Below are 21,788 nucleotides of genomic sequence, written 5' to 3' on the forward strand. Positions count from 1 at the left end.
TTGATAGATGATATAATAGATAAAACAATATGTAATAATATTGATGTTGATAAAATTACAGTATTACAGTTTTTATTGCGAACACAATATTGCAGTTTCAAAAAGAAAAAGAAGTGTATGATTTGAATGAATCTTACAAAATTCAAAAATGTTCAATATCGGCATTCTTTGATTTAGAATGCATTTTTTCATTGAATTTAATTGTATTAATTTTATTGTTCATAATAAATTCATACAATCATATTTACAATAAAAATCAATTATAATCGAAAAATCTTTGAATATAATCTTGCACTCAGATTTGAATAAAAAGGTATAGTATTACATTGTGAACTGATCAAATATATTTCTGATTGATTTTTTTAAAGTCAATATTTGAAATCAAAGTCGACTGTAATGGTGGGGTAAAGGTCTTTTAAGGTCTTTGAATAAATGGTTGCAAACAGATTTTTGTGAATACTTATCATTACTAATAAAATATATTTTTGACAGTAAAAAATTATATGTAATTATCTAGTTAGTTAAATTTTTGTAAGTTTATAATCTTGAATAATGTTTAAATTCATATATTCATGCAAATTAATCAATCCTACTTTTTTGCATATATATAAAAATTTTGAATTGAAATTTCATAACATATGTGTATTTTTTGGGTAAATTTGGGTTAGAAATTCATCCATGTCAACTTTATATCTGTGTGTAATAAATTATTTCAAAAAAGCTACTACAAAGTCTCTTGAGATCCATTATTTTGCTCACACATAAACTAACGAGAACCTCAATGCAATTTTATCGAATAATTAAATTAAATTATAAAAATTATTAAACTAAATAATATCTATAATAACCACATAAAATCTGAGAGTTTTAAAGTGAATTGTGAAATATTATATTAATTAGTAATACACCATGATTTATTAAACTTTTGTCTGACAAGTTTGAGAATAGCATCAAAAGTAATTCATAATTCATTAATATTAATAATTCATGAAATAAAATATATAGTAAAGTTCTAAAATTACCGCAATGTATAAATTTCAACTGTGATGTGACAAAACTGACAGAACTGACAAACTTTATTGCAAAATTCAGAACAATGGAATTCCATTTCAAAAGTCACACAATCATCTATATTAATAAACTTTCACGTAATTTTGCATTCATGATTATAAACAAATAAATGAGGTAGTAGAAATAAATTTATGGAGCATACGTAAATAGCATAACGTAAATTTCATCAGAAATTTCTGTTTTACATCGTTTATAATTAGAATTTTGCACAGTAATTTTGAATTTTATTATTTCATTTTAGTTTAGTTTCAAAATTTTGCATATTTTTTAAAAAACAACTTAGTAATTTGTTAATGCGAAGAAAAGAGAAATAGACTCTCTATACTTCTATACATCCATATCATATGAATATTAATTTATAAAGAGCAATTTGTAATGAAAACAACAGCCACAGCAAATTAATAATTATTGTAAAGGTCATAAACTTCAGTTTTTCAAAATTTATTTTCAGAAATCTGCCTAAATATTGATACAACTTTATATAATGTTTATACTGAAGAAAACTTCTGAAGACTCTTCTCTAAATTCCAATAAACCTATCAATATTAATTAAAAAAAAAAAAATTATTTCGAAATAAAGTTTTATGTTACTGCGAAAGTAATATTTATCATTATGTATTAAGAATAAATTCTTTTAAGACAATAAATTAAAAATATGTCAAAAATTAATATAATGATTCTTAATATTGCAAACGTTACGACAATAATTTAAATCTTTATCAAAGGATCTAAAAATTAAAAAATCATATAGTCTAGCCTAAAAGCTACAAAAAAATACAAAATAAAAACTAATCAAACATTTATAGAAACCCTTATGAATGTAAGAAAATCAAATATTTATAGGCCATACATCGAACACAATTTTTATTTAATAAACAAATTTTTGAGAATCATTTCGACAGAAATTTCATGCCATTATTAGTAGATTTGGACTATTACAAGTATAACCCTTAATCTTAGTTGGGTTGAAAAATCCATTTATCAAAAATTAACTAATTAATCATGGCCAATTACTGGGAGAGTGATGTGGCAACACAAGTTGGCTATGAGTAGAAAAACTAAATAAGATACGTGTCATGGCATTTTCGAATTTGTAAAACGGTCAGAGTTTTGTACTTTTCCAATAAGTTTTTTTTTCAATAGTTGGCATTATCATGGATCATCAATTTTAACTAAATTCGAAGAGCAAAAAAATTCGAAAATATCCATATTAAGAACCACCCTAATGTACATAAGTTTCTCTTTAAGAAATTCTAAAGAACAAAAGGAGATGTTTTAGATCTCTTTGTGGCACATATATATCAATAATAAATCTATTCAATATTTAATATACACTGATGGTGATAAAAACCTGCATGTGGAAAAATCTGCCGCAGAAAATAACATCAAAAAAATTATTCAGATTGGATATAAGGTCTTTGAAGATGTGCTTATACCTCATAGACCTTATACTACATGACCTGATAGTCCTCATATGTTTTCCATTTCACAAAGTGTCAAAAGATAGAAAGAGACTGTAAGGTCACTGAGTGAACGAGCGTTGCCGACAATCGTGGAGCCCTCCAGATTGATCTAATGTCATATGTCATATACTATATTGTAAGTAATAATATATTATTTAAAAATAGTTATCATAATAGTTAATGTAATTCAAATGATATATGTGATAGTTTTATTTCAATATTATAATGGAAATTGTATCGGCTGATATTTTCTTTAGATTATTGATATTAATAATATTGCCTCTCTGTAGAATAAACGTACATAAAATCGAATGCACCTGTTAAAATCGGTATATTTATTATAAGGTCTTTGCATATGACATTCAATCATTCGGGAGTGTTCCACGATTGTCGGCAACTCTCGTTCTCTCAGTGATGTCACAGTCCCCTTTTATCTTTTGACCCTTATTTTGCGCTCGACTAGCATATATCATAAGGTCTATGTTATATTCACATTACGCATCCAGATAAATAAACTTAGTAAAATAGTGCATTTTCAATTCTAGAAACTGAATTGAGTAAACATATTATTAGATCCACGTCATTTATTGACAACAGGGAGAAACATACGTTAGTTCAGAGTCACAAGGCGAATAATGTCAAGAACGCGTATTGTTACGACTTAGCAACGACGAACTCCGACGTACGGATAATAGATATCTATTGTGCCAGAAGTTCACGATATTTTACAATAAGATAATATTATCCGTGCACGGAGTTTTCGGATCGACGTCAGGGAATTGGCCGCGAACAAAGTACATATTTACCTCACATCCATATATAGATAAATACTAACTCAGTACATTCTAAATGTAGCTGAAGTGACAAACTTTAATTCCAATTTCGAAACCAGAAATTTATTTCAGTAGTCATGCAATTATCCATTTTGACATGGACATGGTTTTGAATTGGAGACTGTGGACAGATGATTGATGAAGTAAAAATAAAACGGTTATATATAAACACTAAATAACTAAATATAATCATAAATGTAATATTTATAATCAATATGTTCTTGTACTATTGTTTTTTTAATGTTAGTTTTTTTTAATTTTACCACATTATTTTTGTGAAGTAATTCTTTTGTTTCAGCAACAAAGGCTAATTCTATATAAATATTAATCTATTTTATATAATTACATTATCACCAGTATTATTATAAGCTGCTCCTATATGGAATGCGACAACAAAGACAAACTCACGGATAATACAGACAACACAAAACAAGGCACTAAGACTAGCACTAAACAAATCGAGAGACCAACTGTCTAGGCACTACTATTCTACATAATACATTCACAAACATACTGATGTACCGACAGTATATGTCAATATATGGAAGCAAACTGAGAATTTTCACCTAAAATGTAGAGATCACGACAAAATTAACATGCAGACACTAAGCCAATTTACAAGAAAAATAGTTTGGTAAGGCAATCACGCTCAGCCAAACTATATCCTGACCAACTCATAACAAAAATTGAAACACACTATTATTAAAATTTAGCTTTAAGTGTTTTTTTTTTGAGAAAATGTCAATCTTTTTTTTATCATATGTTTATCATATTTAGTGCAAATTGTGAAATAGTGAAAATTGGATCACACTATCATAGAAAATTTATTTTAAGTGATTTTTTTGAAAAAATATCAAACCTTGTTTGGTCACATGTATATCATATACTGTATATTTTCCTTATTCATTATTATGAACAAGTATTTATTTTGTTAATAAAGAAATAGTTTAGTATGCTAAACAAGCCATGCCAAACTACATCATGATCAACCCATAGTGAAAATTGGAACACACTATTATTAAAAAATTGTTTTAAGTAATTTTTTTTGGGAAAATGACAAACTTTTTTTTGTCATATGTATATCATATACTGCATATTTTAGATACTTATCACAGATACACATTACCAACTGGTGAAAAGTCTAAAACTCTTCTTCATTATTAAGAATAATTAATTATTTTGATAATAAATAAATAGTTTTCTATGGCAAACGCGCCATGCCAAACTATACCTGATCAACCCCATAGCAATTGGAGCACAGTATTATTAAAAATATGTTTCGAGTATTTTTTTGAGAAAATGTCTTAAATATTTTTCGAAAATATTTTAAATACTAATTATTGTTTTTAATATCTGACATGTAGGATACAAGATCTACGAGTAAAAACTAAGTAAGTCTAAGTCTTACTCATTATTATAAATAAATATTTATTTTGTTAGTTAATATAATCATGTATTATATTATATAAAATAAATTATGAAGATAGTTATTTGAGTCGTTATAAGTGATTAAATTTAAAAAAGTATAAACTAGCAAATTTAAAATATTTATATTCTTACTTATAAAAATATTATTTCAAACCGCGATATCATTAGTAAGATTATATAAAGTAAAATATATTAAAATTGTATAGAAATAACAATATTTTTTTAAATAAATTTCAATGATATTTCGTGACACGTATTAGTAAATACAAATAATTTCATTGGATTTTTGTAAAAATAAATAAAATAATTTTTCGCGTATTGTACAATTAAATACCAAGTTAATAAAAATATCACACGTGATATATAACTACAAAAACTATTAATGAGAGTTTATTTTTATAATAAACTCCTAGTGCATCTCTAGATAAGAAGCCGCGTCTAAATGGCAAAACTTTTATTATAAATTTCATGACGCAAAAAATTCCCAAGATTTCATAATTTAAAACTTGGTCTTCAGCACGTAGTCTCTTAAAGTCAAAATTGGCGAGGAATACTTTTAACAAAATATGATATAATAATTAGTTCTGTTGATTTGTGCAATTAATCTTTGAGATGCAAATCACTCACGAATTACAGTCATCTGTTGGCAGTAAGCGAGTGACGTCTTTCAGAAGTTTTCCAGGTAACATTTTTGAAGTATGCAAATGCGAAATTAACGTGCTGGAACCGAGATGTTTTACAAAGTTGAAGAATTTAGATAGACTTTATATGTTGATTAGAAGTTCCCCACGACTGAATTATGCCGCTTGGCATTTTTTCTCGGTTAAATAAGAATTACGATTCTATTATTATCCATTATGTCATGCATGTTTTTTCAAGCAGACGACAAAGAAATTTGTATCGGGGAAATTTTTCGAGCTCCGCGGTTGCGGAAAACTCACTGAATAATAATGAAATGATAAGAGTTATGAGTACATTGAAAATAAAATAAATAGAACCAATTAGTAGGTGTTTTTATTAACCAGTTAACTGTGGTTGACGAGTATACTCGTCATGGAGAAGAAGCAGAAAATTTGTGTATTAACTATAAACCTTACACTACATGAACTGCTAGTTCTTATACGTTTTCCATTTTATAAAGTGTCTAAAGATAGAAGAAGACTGTGACGTCACTTAGTGAACGAGCGTTGGCCGACAATCGTGGAGCACTCGCGACTGTCATATGCCATATGCCTTTTTGTAAGAAATGATATTATTAATATTTCAAATATTTATCATAATATTTAATGTAATTCAAGTATTATCTGTGATAGTTCTATATCAATAATATAATGGCAATTGTGTGGACTGATAATTTTGTAAGAATTCTGATATTATTGTTAAGATTGGTTTATATATTACAAGGATTATGCATATGACGTTTAATCATTCGGAAGTGTTCCACGATTGTCGGCAACGCTCGTTCACTAAATGACGTCACAGTCCCTTTCTGTCTTTTGACACTTATTTTGAGCTCGACTAGCAGTCCGTGATATTGACGTGTATACTGGTCATGCGTATAATTTAGTAGACGTTGACAAATTTTAAGTAAAGCAAAATATATACACAAATTTTTAAATACTTGAAATATTTTGAGTCTATGGAGGTATAAAATAATTAGTTTTAAGTGATATAAGTTGCTTAAACTTCCTGATATTTGTTTATAACATACGTAACCAAAAAAATGAGATTTAGCTATTTAGAAATTATTTTACCTGCTGATTCCGCAAATACAATTTTTGTTTTCCACTAAAAAAAAACATTTCCAGTTCATATATTTTTAACTTATAGAGCATGAATTTTTATTAATTTGATTGTATTTATATAACACATTTTAATCTAATTTGTGTTTAAAAAATGTAGATCTTCTATATTAGTTATATAGTGTCAATTTAATATTATACTACTTGATATCGAACTGGCCGAAGTAAGAATCTAAACTGGGACTAGTGTGAGCTTGCCCGTGTCAATAGTGTAATCAAAAATGAAGTATTAGATAACAACCACCTTGAATTTGATAAATTTAATTTAATAAAATTTTGTTCACTATTTATACTTATAAAAGTATTGCAAATGACGATTTTTTGAGCAAAAATTTATTAAGCGTTATTACATGAACTTAGGGTGTTCCATAGCGTAATGGTTAAGCGCACTGTCTTGTGTGGACAGGGTCACGAGTTCAATAATCCCTTTGTTTGAACAACCTGATATCGTGCAGTAGTGATATCAATTTTAACTTGTAAATATAGATAAAAAATATGTTTCCAATTGAAAATAACCGATTTCGGGTACTGCGGTGTAAAATGGCAATGGAAAATCTATTGCACTATTAATCTCTGAATCAAGTTGAAGTTTAACTCAGCTCATGGACCTGCCCTAAGGCAGTATTACTCATGATTCATTATATTGCAAATAATTAAACTTTATCACAAATTTAAAATATTTACCATTTGTTGTATAATAAACAGAACTAAAATAAAAAATGTTGCATATAAAAACTGATTGAATATTGAATAAATATATTTATAAATCCTCTTGAAACTTTTAGTAAATAAATATATCCATCTCATAATAAAATTTCATATGTAATATTTGTATATATAAAAAGGTGTGTACGTATTTAATAATTACTATATATAGCCCCATATTCTACGAAATTTATTTTTATTACCTAGTTGATAAGGAAAACTCTCGAGGTGTATTAATTCGTTCAGAAAGTTTTCACTAAAACTCGTTAACAAGTTTTGGGTTATACCCTCAACATATTTATTTATATACCCTCATATGTATATATATATATATATATATATATATATATATATATATATATATATATATATATATATATAAGCTACATATTTTAGTACATATATGAGTTTTTCTGTATTAAAAACATAACTATTAAAACTTCCTTATAACATAATCGTTATATTAGAAATGCCGTGCATATTAAAAATATTGCATTGCTCAAAGAAATAAAATTTAAAACTGAACAAATGTAATTGAAAGTCAACAAATTTGAAAAACCGTTTAAATACTTAATCAAGTTAAAGTATTATAATAGCTGAATAATTCTTAAGTCATTATAGACTAATAACTTGAAATCCCAAATGCTAAAACAAGTTTCTAGATATTTCAATATAAAATTCAATTCGTTATTGATTTAGGTCTTAAATTCATTTTTTAGGACAACAAAAAATGTATAATATTGTTAAAAGTATTACTCAATAATACTTTCCACAACAATACTGGGCTGAGAAACACGAATGTTTCTAATTATTATAAACATTGAATAATTTTTACACAAAATTGTGAATCAAGGTATCAAGCTACGACTTTTAATTTTGATGAAGTAATATTCCGCATAATGTATAAAAAATATTTCAATCTATAAAATTATTACCAAAATCAATATTAATTATCAATATAATATTATATTGATATTTATTCGCAAGACAGACTACTACAAAAATATTTCTTCATCTGGTCATACACCAGATGTTTTATTACTGATTCACAATTTTTATTAAAATTGTTCATGTACTTTCGTTTGTATCTAATATATAAAAGTTAGTAATATACCAAAAGCACTATGTTATAATAATAATCGATTAGATAAGTTTATTTCTCAATTGAAGTGCAGATTGTCACCACTACTTCAACTTGACACGCGCGTCAGGTGTCACATTGACTGATGTCGAAATATATATCATGATATCATGTAACCAAATTTCAATTCCAATAGCAATTATATTAAGATATATCAGCAAAATAGGTAATAGTAATTTATATGTTGTCACTAAATTTATAATAACGGAGCATTATTTGATCATATTCTCATCGTTCATCCAAAAAATTCCTTATTCTTATGTACTTTTAAAATGTTTATTTATTTAAGCTATTTTATAATTTTGATAGTATAATTATGCAATTATCACAAAATATTTGTAGTAATTTACTTAATAATAATAATAATTTTAAATTTATTAAAAATAAGTGTGCTAAGTATACAAGACAAATAATAATTTTGAAATAGATAGGCGTTATACTTTTAATTTATTTTTAACTATTTCTGGCATAAATTGGACGCATATGATAAATTTGAAATGACGCAACAGAACTGCTGTTTATTTCGTGTTGATAATTTTTTTAATAAAATTCAATATTATGCCAAAAATTTTCTCTAAAAAAATTGGGGTTTGAGTTTTTACTAGGGCTTGTCGGTTTTCAAAAACCAGTTTTAAAAACCGACTTTCTGACAATAATTGTGAAATTCAAAAAACAATTTTCATCGAAAAATAGGTTTTTATTGTAGAAATGGAAAATGACAAAAATACCAGATTGAAGCAAGCGTTTTGATACTTGGAATTATATCGGTTCGATTGTGTATGTGTTTAATTTAATTTTTTTTATTTAATTAGATAAGTTTAGTATTTAATAATGTATCATTTTTATTTTTTCGAACTCTTTGTTTTCACTATCATAAAAATATTTACATTCTCTTATGTGAAAATCCATGACTAACAAAAAAATATTTTCAAAGTTATTGAATCCAGATAAACTTTTATTTTTTTGTTTTACTAAAAAAAATTAAAATAAATTTGTTTACTATCCATAAAACTGAATAATAAATAAATTCTGACAAAAACTGCTTCAAATCACACTTAATTTGCCAATACTTTTTTGTTATTATTTATTTTATTTATTTAAAAAATGGATTTATCTATAAGTTTATTGTTAATCACTCTTCATATTATATATCCAAAACAAAATTCTTGTTTTGATGCTTTTCTTTTACTAAAATTTGCACTAAAATGTATCTGATCTATCATTTATGTACATAAAAACATAGCGTGTTATACTTTGTAGGGAAGATCTATTGATCGACACTCAAGCTCGATTTATAGCTTTTATCTGTCTAATAAATGTAATAAATAATATCATATAAAATTAATGGTCACAAAAGTATGGCTCTTAAAGTAAAGATATTTTTTAGCTACTTTAACAGGCTAAATTTATGGCACGCAAACATATGTAGTTATATATATATATATATATATATATATCTATAATATATATATAACAATGACAATATTAAGAGCTAAAACATTGAGAGAATTGTTTTTTATCAATTTGGAACCACTTGAGCCCTGGGAAGCAAGGAAATTTGAAAATGTCCATATTAAGGACCACCCTAATATATATATATATATATATATATATATATATATATATATATATATATATATATATATATATATATATATATATATATATATATATTAAATATGCGCACTATCTGAAAGTTAATATTAAGAGCTAAAACTTTCAGAGAATTGTTTTTTATCAATTTGGAACCATTTGAGCCCTTGGGAGCAAGGAATGTCCATATTAAGGACAACCCTAATAAATATATAAATATATATATATATATATATATATATATACAGGAAATCAACTATTTGTATCACAAAAAGATGAAATGCTTTTGCTTTTAATTATGCCTTGTCAGTATGTACTTGTATAAAACAAGCTTCCGTAAAGCGTCTTTTAAACAATATTCATCAAATTCTAGAATTAGATTTTAAACGATCTGTATTATGCTTAGATGTGTGAACATATTCTATAAACATAGTTTTAAATCGTTAGTTTTATTAATATTTATCAAATCACTAATATATAAATGTTAGCAATTAATTTGAAGCTCCTGATATCTACGACGTACTAGTAGATATCTGGAACTGGACTTAGTAAAATTTAGTAGTAACTATATAGTACTAAGTAGTGCCAAATAGTACTAAAATAATACATAGTACATAGCAAAAATATATGTATAGTATATATAGCAAAACTAAGTATAAATTCATATCAATAAATTCTTTACAAAACGGTTACAGCAAAGAATATCTTATAAGTATAAAACAGAAAGTTTTTCTTCGTCGTGTCGTCCCATAATCGTCATAAGTAAGCACTCTATATATAGACTGACCGTATTAGGAACAGACGACGTCCGAGTATCAAGAGTTTGGACAAAGTAGGCTCTAGGCCACCTGATATATAAACGGTGATAGGTATTATTGACACTGCCGAGGAACGACATTAATAAATGTCAACCATCGATCGGATAGACAGGGAGCTGGTGAAGAGTTTTCAGAGACATTTTTTTTATTTTCAACAATATTGAAAACACGAGAGTAAGGAGTGATGAAAAAGTTATGAAAAATGCTTAGTGACATCAATTTCTGCTTTTAATATATTTATGTATCTTATATATAAAATTCTTCTGTACCGGTGTATGTTTTGATACTTCTCCTGAACGGTTTTTCAGATTTTGATAATTCTTTTTAGAGTTTGTCAAAGGAAATATTTGAGATGTAATAAACGATAAAACTATGGTGATATTGTAGAAATAAATGGCAAAAATTACAAAATAAAACACTTATCATTGTTTGACATTGATAACATTTGAACTGTCATCTTCTAAAAATGTCAATTCCCTTGAAATTTGAATTTAGCTGAAATCATGAGCCTAGATAATATTAGAATATAATATACAAGAAAAATATAATGTCTACATTAATATTGCCAAAAAGCACTTGAGATGTGCCAAAAGTTAAAATAATATAACATACAGTCAACAGTATATGTTTGGCAAATGAAATTATATAATTCAGTTTAATAAGTAACGCAATAAGTCCAAAATTGCATATACATTATTTTTTTAAACTTATGCTTATCGCATTTTGGTTTACTTTACTAAATTATTCAACAATACAATAATATTTCTACTTATTAAAAAAATGATTTAGAATTTTGTTTCATGTGTCAAAAATTCATTTGTTTTGCGTTGGATATGGAAAGTTTAGCAAGTTGATCCTAGATTGAAGAGTGCTCATATTAACTGGAATTTTCAAATTAATTCACCAAAGATTTAAACATAAACAATATGTTTATTAAATTATTAGTAAAAAAATGTACTTTAGAAATTATAATTGCCAAAAAACAACTAATATATCGTACGAGATCATGAAAATTATAGACTAAATTATTGAAGCAATTATGTTGTGTGGTAAAATCAAGTGTGATTTTGTTCTTTTACCGCGGATACTAATTTTTTTCTGAATTTCTTATACTGCATTTATTCTAAGACCATAAATGAAGTACAAAGGCAGGACATTAAATAGGATAATAAAAAGTATAGGATAGGATATTAAAAAATTGGGAACTTTTGAATTGTAGACGTGAGTACAGGACAACGTCTGTCGGGTCATTTAGTATATATATATATATATATATATATATATATATATATATATATGTGTGTGTGTGTGTGTGTGTGTTTCTAATTAAATTTCATAATATATCTGAACTGGGTACTAATTTTTTTATTCAAGTTGGTGAAAAAAATGCAAAAGTAGATATTTCAGAATCAAAATTTAGTTCTTGGCATATTCTAAAAATATTGATGAAGACTGATGAAGATGAAAAGTTGGTTCATAAGAAAATATAATTATCATAAGAAAATATAATTATCAAGTGAAATAATATACGAAAATCTAATAAACATTTTAAAATTATTAAAAATATTGGAAAAAATAAAAAATTGTCAATAATTAACTAACACAATAACTAACTAAAATCAATTATTAAACAAAATAGATTAAAACAGTACACATATTTTTTTCTTTGTTATAGATAAGTATTATTTATTCTGATTGGTCTATCTTATTCTGAAGTGGTATCAGATTTTAATTTAATCAGTCATTGATCAATTTAATTAAAATAAACGGAAAATTCCAGCAATTTACTTAAAGGAAACTTGACATACTTTGCTAGTTGCATCTAAATCTTACAAATAGTTATACCAGAGAGTAGAAGTATATTGATTATAATGGATTGTTGATGTTAACAAATGTTTAAAAAAGTCGTATTAATAATATTTTACTTAAAATTTACAAAGAAATTTCACAATGTCTCAATTATCCCGTAATCTATGAACGTTTGTTTACATTACTATTTTCTGCCATCTGAATCGCGTTTTGCGGTGTCTCCTACATGGAATATAAGATAATTATTTTGTAGTATAATTAATGCTAATAATAATTATATAGTTAAAATTAGATATAATCTCGGAATAATACGCTCGCAACTTTCCATCCGATGTATCTATTTATTGCATATAATTCCACTATGTATATATAGACGACCCAGTTCCAAACAACTTGTTCCATATTTTTTGCAAAACCTCAATGTTTGTATAGTTTCATAGTAAAAGTTTTTTTAAAAATGGAAACTCGTGTATGTTTACAAAGTAGGAACTCATTTCTAGTTTATGTTTTTTTTATTTGTAAAGAGAAAGCTATTATTTTATTTTGTACCGTAATGCCTTTATATTAATAAAACAACAAATTTTCTGCGGTTTCTAGCCAATTTTGTAACAATGTAACTTGTTACTCAATTATATACTTTCTACGCCCATATCCAGCAAAATATACTTTTTACCATATTTTTTGCTCTGAATAGAGAATATTATGAGACTCAAATCTAAAATTCACAAACAACTCGTTATTTGCACCTAATAGCTCCGGCTAATTAAATCTTAATTTTTATAATATCAATATCTTCAATGATAAATTGTCATTTTTAAATAAAGAGAAGTGAATAAAAATAAATATAAGCAATACGACATATATGTTCAGAAAACAGTTAATGACAAAATTTTTAAAAATACTGCAAAGATCGATTTTATATCATGTGCAACTTGCTGGTTCATTAATGATTTATTTTTATTAGTAATATAGAAAAAAAATCGAACTTTTTTTTAGAAAAAATATATTTTATACGTATATTAAAAAATTAAAACAAAATTAGCTATTGAAAACATTAAAATAAAATCACCATCATGTTAACTGTAAACCTAAAAAAAAACAAAAAAACTTTTCTCTGGTGATATCTTTTGAATAAAAGTAACATACATTTTTATTTTATATTCATTTTAAAACATGTAACATAACTGATGATATTTAATAAAACATTTCAGTTTTTTACCGAGAAATTCAGTTAATTTTGAGCTTTTTTAAATGTTTTTTTTTGCGCTTCTATCTAAATTTCATTATCACAGTTTTATCACAAATATTATTTGCCCATATATTTTGTAGAATGTTTGTGCATATGTGTGTGCGAATATAATTTGTCCTTGGCGATTTCGAGAGCACGGATCAATCGATTTGATTGATTTAAAAAATATTCGATTCCTATTGATAGGGAGACATGCTGATTAGTTTTTAGCGAAGGCAGGTCCAACCTCAACCAAGATATGGGGCAAAAAGTAAAAAAAATGACAAATCAGTTTTTGAGAGAAGGGAAAGTACGATTTGAATGGTTCAAAAAACATTTTGCTTGTATAAACGGAATGAAGAACTGTTTAATTGTTTGGTGAGACAGGTCCAGCGGTTTCCGAAATTCAAAACAAATGTTGAAAAACTGCAATTTGGTAGTCAAAAATAAGACATATGCACATCCGATATTTTATAAAAATCATATTAACATGTGCAAAACGGTCTGATCATGTTTCCATACAGAATAGGCCCCACCCTGGTAATTTTGATGCCATTTTATAGATTTTTTTCGAAAAATTTCGAAACGGTGCAAGATATTATCATCAAAATTTAAAATGTTACGCTCTTCACTGTTTCGTCTCTAAAAAAGCTACACAGCTCAATAGTTTTGAAAAAAATTAAAAAAAAAGAAAAATTACATAATTATCAAAACGATTGAAAGAAAGCCAAAACTTTCAAAAAAGTTTTATTTTCATTCAAGATTTTTAATTAAATTTAGGGTTTTCTAAAATTTAAATTACGGTACACAAAGTTTCAGCATCAGCACACACTTAGTTGAATTTATTTTTGAAATACATTTTAACAAATCTTTCCTTCTGTATCTACCTCATACCAATGTTACTATTATCATTTATATTGTCTCCAAGTATGTTATTCTAATAACCAGCGTTAATATTGTAACGATCCCGAGCTATGCAGAAATTCGTTAAAGTTGCACATAATTTGTCAGTCTTTGACTAAAGCACTAACCATTTAAATTGAGGTGAATTTTCCTTGTTACCTAATCGGAGCAATTTATATTCAAACTTTCGTCTGCAACTTTTGATTCAGCCGATTACATATTCATCACACGAAGCGGGAACGTACGTCGCGCATATAGGCAAATAATGCAAAGTCATATTTTCCCATTGATCGACTTACTCAAGAGTCTTTTTATTTTGCAAAGAAGAGAGATGTTATTGTTTTCGCCAGAAAATCCGATTTGCTAATTTCATGTTTTTTCTATGATGTTTTAAGTCATTCTGAATCGGTTGACACTAAAAATGGTAAAATTTACCTTTTTGTCGACGTTTTCTCAAAAACAGTTCAATATTTTAGAGACCATTTTCTGAATCTTGATGATGGGGGCGTCCATTAATCACGTGAAACTTTCAGGAAGAGGGGGGGTAAAAAAATCACAAAAAATTACGTGGGAAAGAAAAGAGTCCAGTTAGATATAACGTGTATTTATTTTATAATTTAAAAAAAAGTCCCAAAATTTTACGATTTTTTTACAAATTCGAAAAATTTGTTCGAAAAATTGTACGTAACAAAAATACACGTAATTTTTGGTGGGGCAGCAGGGTAACTTTAAATATCACAACGTATCTTCAAAAGGAGGTCCAAAAATCCCTAAAAACCTGATCACGTGATTAAAGGACCCCCCCTAAGGACTATCGTTTATTAGATATGCATGATGATGGTCCTCCGAGCCGTTTTTTTTTTTCAAAACATGCAGAAAGTTGCAAGAATTTCGCAAAACATTTTTGTCATATTTTTTCAACCAATTTTGACAAAACTCAGAATCTATCAGTTGGTAATCGTACTGATTATTTTTTGGTAAAGATCAACCCTACTGTTTGATCGTAATTAATTGTTGAAGAAAATAGACGATTTTGATGAAAGTGTGCATGTTAGTTAAAGTCACGGTCTTGACAAACAACATGAAAGATTACAGGCTACAAGTAGTTGAGTTATAAATATTATTTATAATTCAATCAATAAAGCCTAAAAACTTTAATAATTTAGATGCACTCCCATACTTGATCAAAGTCGTTCAATTTTTTCAACAATTATTTACAAACAAACAATAATTAACTATTTTTTAATATGAAATATTTATTAAATGTTTAGTAAAATTTAGAATAATGACCTGTGTCAACAATATATCATCACAATTTCAAAAGTTTGCTAAATTTCAATTCAAATTAATAAAGTCAATTATTTACACATATTGGAAAGGTTCAGCATCTTGCCTTCAGACAAAATGTCTCTTACGCCTAGTTAGTTTTTAAGTTTATTTTCTGCTAAATAGTTGAACAACTTTTTATTCTCCATTAACTATTTTCTATTCAATTATCGAATAAATTAGCATTTGTAATGATGAATACTGTCAATGGTCAGATGATTTCATATTTTTTTAGGTATTTTTTATCCTAAAGTTCGTATTTTTAATCCCAAAATGTTAATGTTGTAATTTTTAAGTAAATTGTAAAAAAAATTAAAAAATAACAAACAAAAACAAAATCTTTTTTTTTTTATTTTATATATAAATTTCCAAAATTTTTGAGTCAACATGACTATTTTAGGATAGTGGTAATTATTATAGTAAAATAGAAATAAACTAGATGCAACCAGTTTTTTTTTTCGTATTTTACAGATCAATTATCAAAATTTTAGAATCAGCACAAAAATATATTAATACGCAACTTTAGAAATTATCAAATTATAAAAATTATCATACGAGTTGCATAATTGATCCAATAACTGAAATGTATCCATGATACTTCTCTAAGCAATTTCAATTCAAATTGAGTAAATTAAGCAAATTAAAAAGAAAATAATCGGAATTAACTCGAGAGCCATAAAATGTGTTGCATTCAACTCCGTTTCCTCGTAACTTGCAATTTAAGTAAACATTTTTAAATGGCAATTATCTGATACAATGTTGCAGATTTTCTAGAAAGGGCATGCATCTATCAATACAAGAGTATGTCCTGCAAGTGGGTGGAAATGTAAATGGAAAAAATCTATACTAAATGGATACAGTATTGGAGAAATAAGATATAAAATGCCAAACTGTTTTCATTTGCAACTAATTGAAATAAAGACAGAATAAACAACTGCAAAATTTAATAGATATATAAGAAATGTAATAAAAATATTAAAATTTGATAGATGTATAGATATTATTTATAATCAATTAAAATTTATATAACATAGGAAACACTGATTACGGTTGTGCCAGGATACAGTAAATACTGATTTTGAGAAAGTTTCAAAGGGAGAAAGATGAAGTACGTTTGTTCGAACAAGTTTCCATTATTGCATTTTGTCAGCGCCTTACATTAACATTATTTGTAAAGCGCATTGCGTCCAAAGTGAGTTTATTTTTCGATTGTTTAAATAATTGTTATTTGTATACAGATAGATTACTTTATTAAAATTATTATTGTGAGGGGCTATTTTAATCGAGTTTTGAAATTTTGCATTCTTCAATTTTCTCATTCATGACGTATTGTTTCATATAAGCATACTTATTGTATATATCATTATCAAGTATTTGATAGATTGTTGTATTTTTTTTTATCAAGTAATTGGAAATATTTAATTTATACCTACACTTTTTGGAAATCCGAAACAAACCGGGGCAAAATATCTAAATCTGGGACGAGTATTGCTTTTGGAAAAACCCGGAACACAGAGTGAAAATCCGGGACTGTCTCTGCCAAACTGGGACGTTTGGTCACCTTAATTCTGGGGTAATTTGCCATTTTTCTCATTCATAACATGTTGTTTAATATAACCATACTCGTTGTATATATCATTACCAAGTATTTGATGGGTTGTTGTAATTTTATTATGAAGGAATTGGTAATATTCAATTTATACCTATACTTGTTGGAAACCCAAGCAATCTAAAACATCTAAAAACATCTAAATTTCGGACAAATACTGCTTTCATAAAAACCCGGGACATAAGGTGCAAATCCGGTACTGTCCCTGCCAAACTGGAACGTATTCTCACCTTAATTCCGGGGTAATTTAACACTTTCCTCATTCATAACGTGTTGTTTCATATAATCATATTCGTTGTATATATTATTACCAAGTATTTCATAGATTGTTGTAATTTTATTTATCAAGTAATTGTAAATATTCAAATTATACCTATACTTTTTGGAAACCCGGGACAAACCTCTAAATCCGAAACAAATATTGCTTTCATACAAACCCTAGACACAAGTGAAAACCCGGGACTGTCCCTGCAAAACTGGGATGCATGGTCACCTTAATTCTGGGGTTGTATACGAAATCTAGAACTATGTTATAAACAATTTTGCCGAACGTTTCTTTTTTTTTTAAATATCATTCAAGATTGGATCGAACTCATTGTATACCAAGTATTTGATGGATTGTTGTAATTTTATTATGAAGTAATTGATAATATTCAATTTATACCTATACTTTTTGGAAACCCGGGACAGTTTGGAGCAAAACATCTAAATTCGGGACAAATGTTCCCTGCCAAACTGGGACGTATAGTCACCTTAATTCTGAGATTGTGTACGAAATGAACAACAGAACATTTTTATAACCAATTTCGCCAAACGTTGAAAAAAATTTGTTTTTAAATATCATTCAAGATAACGCATATTGGATCAAAATCCAATATTATAATCCGCCAATTAGGTAATTTTTTTACCAATGCGTTAGGTGAAGTATGTAAAATATTGTCAGAAACAAAAACCTTAGTACGATTGCTGGATGAGCAAGTCGATATCATGTGTCAATAGGTTTTTGAGTATTGATATAAGCATCTGAATCCATCGTCATTGGATGCTCTCGTGTGCGGGGATGGTCATTTGATCGAGTGCCCTCGACCCCGAATCTGTCGCCGCCTCTGTGTTGGCGAGCGGTGCCGCTCTTTTGACTCGCTGCCAACGACTATAACCTTAACCTCAAATATAAAAACACGCTTGCAAAAATCATTAAGCATACGAGACTTTCCACGCTAAACGGAACAATCTGATGAGTTGGTAAGGGAAATTTTAAATCTGGATACGGATAAAGTTATAGATATATAATATCATATGATTATATTCACTCATAATATGAGATATATATAGTTACCAAAATGCTATGCTATGCCACGGTTACCCACATAGAGATATTATAGTAGAAAGAGTAGTAATTAATTTTATTAACATGATTATATATTGGCAAAATTGTTTATCAACTTCCAGTAGAGTATGTTATAGTAATCGCAAAAAAATCTAAAATGAAAATTTTTGCATATTTTTACATTTCAACGGTTTCTGAACAGTTTGGCATACCTTAGAAAAAATGGATGTATTTATGTGTATATGTGTGTACGTGTCTTCAGATACAATTTTTCGTTATGTATGTATGTTTTGAATATCACGATTCAAAAAAAATTTGATTCCTACTGATGAGGATACATGCTGATTAGTTTTTGACGCAGATAGGTCCAGCCGTTTCGAAGGTATGAAGCAAAAAGTGCCAAACATAGTAATTCAATTTTTGAAATAACGGAGCGCCCGATTTGTTGATTCAAATAATATTTTACTTGTATTGACAAAATGAAGAAGTGATTAACTTTTCGAGGAGCAAAATGTAAAAATAAAGATATTTGGTCTGAAATTTCTAAAAAGTCTAAAATGATCATTAGACATATGCACATCAAATTATCAGATCTTTCATAGCAATTTTAAATACGACTACTAATTTTATTACATTTTTTTGAGTTACGTACCAAGATTTTTAATTTTTAAAGTTCACTTATACAGATCAAACAAATTTCAAGTTTTTCAAAAATATACAAAGTTGTATAGTATAAATAAAATTTTTAAAATCAAAATTCTATTAGAAAATATACATATTTTATATGCGTTATTATAATCGTGAGAAATATATCCTCAGATGGATTCATTCGGCATCTCTTCTTAATGTGAACATTTTTAAGTGCTTTGAGCAATAACATCGTGATGAATGAATTATAATTATCTCTTTGAAAATATTTGAAACAATTATTATTAATCGTTGATTTTTTTTCTTCGAATATTTAAGTCAGATAAAAAAAGTTCCAGCAATTTGACTTTAGATAAGTTCTCATTTGCATTCATATTTTTCATAAACTTCTGATTATACAATTTTATGATCGAGTAGATAATTTTTTATATCAGAGTAAGATTTAACATTAAACATGCAAACCTGATTATGAAACTATTATATAAATTTTTTGCATCATGTTTATATTCGACAAATAATTGCAGTAAACACCACATGATTGCAGTAAAATTGTTCGAAATCACTAGCACTAACATAAGATCAATAACTTTAATAGAAATAATTACAAATCCCTCAAAATAAACTTTTGAGAAGGAAAAAAAATTGAACTGATTACTGCGACAATATTACGGCAATGACGCTCAACATCTGACAGGATTACGATTATGTCTTTATGGAAATAACTAGTACTGGCATAAGTTCCTCAATTTCAATAGAAATAATTGTAAATAGCAATAAAAAGGCCCAAAAAGCATGAGAAAAATATCCTCAAAATAAACTTTTAAAGAAGCAAAACAAGTTTGAACTAATTGCTGCGACAATATTGTGGCAAAGACCCTCAACATCTGAGAGGATTGTGATTATGGATTTCTTCCACAAATAAAAATGTGGAAACATTAAAACTAGCCAATTTTCAATGAGGGCAATGTATAGTTTTATCCATATATATCATTTTGTCCGTATTTCCTCTATTTTACAAGGCAGTGTATAATTTATTGAGAAAGGAATGTAAGTTGTAATTATTGTAATTAATATATACAATTAATGCACTAATTGTGATATTCCTAATTGGAACCTCAAATAAATGCTTTCATAAAATGTGGAGACTTGTGAAGAATTAAAAAGCACATTTTAAATAAAAACAAAATAGTTCTGCACAAATAAAAGCAATTGCACCAGTTATACAAATTCAATTTAAATTTCTGGTTTCAGAATGATATATATTTTGAATCAACTAGACTACATTTAACTTTCCTCAACATTGAGGTAAAACGTGAAGACAAATAGCAACGGAACAGAATACACGTTTCAGCGACCAATCATATTTCTGAACTGTGTATTACTATGGAGAATATTTAGTTAGTTCTGTCACCGCATTACATTCAAAATAATGCCCATTATAAAGTTTTGATTACAATCGGCCCTGTTATAAATATACATGACGTTGGATAATAATTCACTTTTGTGTAGGGAGTATTGTTAATATTCATGGCAAAATCAAATTGCGAACGCCTTTGGGATCTCTGGCTATACACGCGAGATGGGGCCGGTTCTTGGCTCCGAAGACAATCGCACTGACAAAACGTTTTAGCAAGTTTCTAGGCGTCATGGTAAAGGATCGAACTCTATAAATAGGTATATAAACATATAACTAGTTGTGCATGGCATTTTGCCTTAAGGCAAATTGTTGGAACTTCCCCTAGCAAAAATTAAATTTCTTAAAAAAGCCTTAAAATTTTTTGAAAACTTAAAAAATAATGAGATTTTTGAGAACTTTGAAATTTTTGAAAAAAATTGACCTTTTAAAAAAAAATTAGTTTTTTAATAATTCCAAAAAATTGTAGAATTTGTATTTTTCTAAAAAATTTTGATTTTTTCCAAAGCAATCGTGCTGCGTGGCTGTTTTAGAAAAATTTTAGAAAAGAAATATCGAAGCGCGTACGCGCCGCATCGCAGTCAACGGATAAACATTGGTACGAAACCCATAGAAATGTAAACAAAATTTATACTTGCTATTAAAATCTCTATAATTTCATGTGCATATG

This window comes from Ctenocephalides felis, unplaced genomic scaffold (genome assembly GCF_003426905.1).
Source record: "Ctenocephalides felis isolate EL2017-DRISC unplaced genomic scaffold, ASM342690v1 CF-g0.4_SCAFFOLD_01886, whole genome shotgun sequence".
NCBI lineage: Eukaryota > Metazoa > Arthropoda > Insecta > Siphonaptera > Pulicidae > Ctenocephalides > Ctenocephalides felis.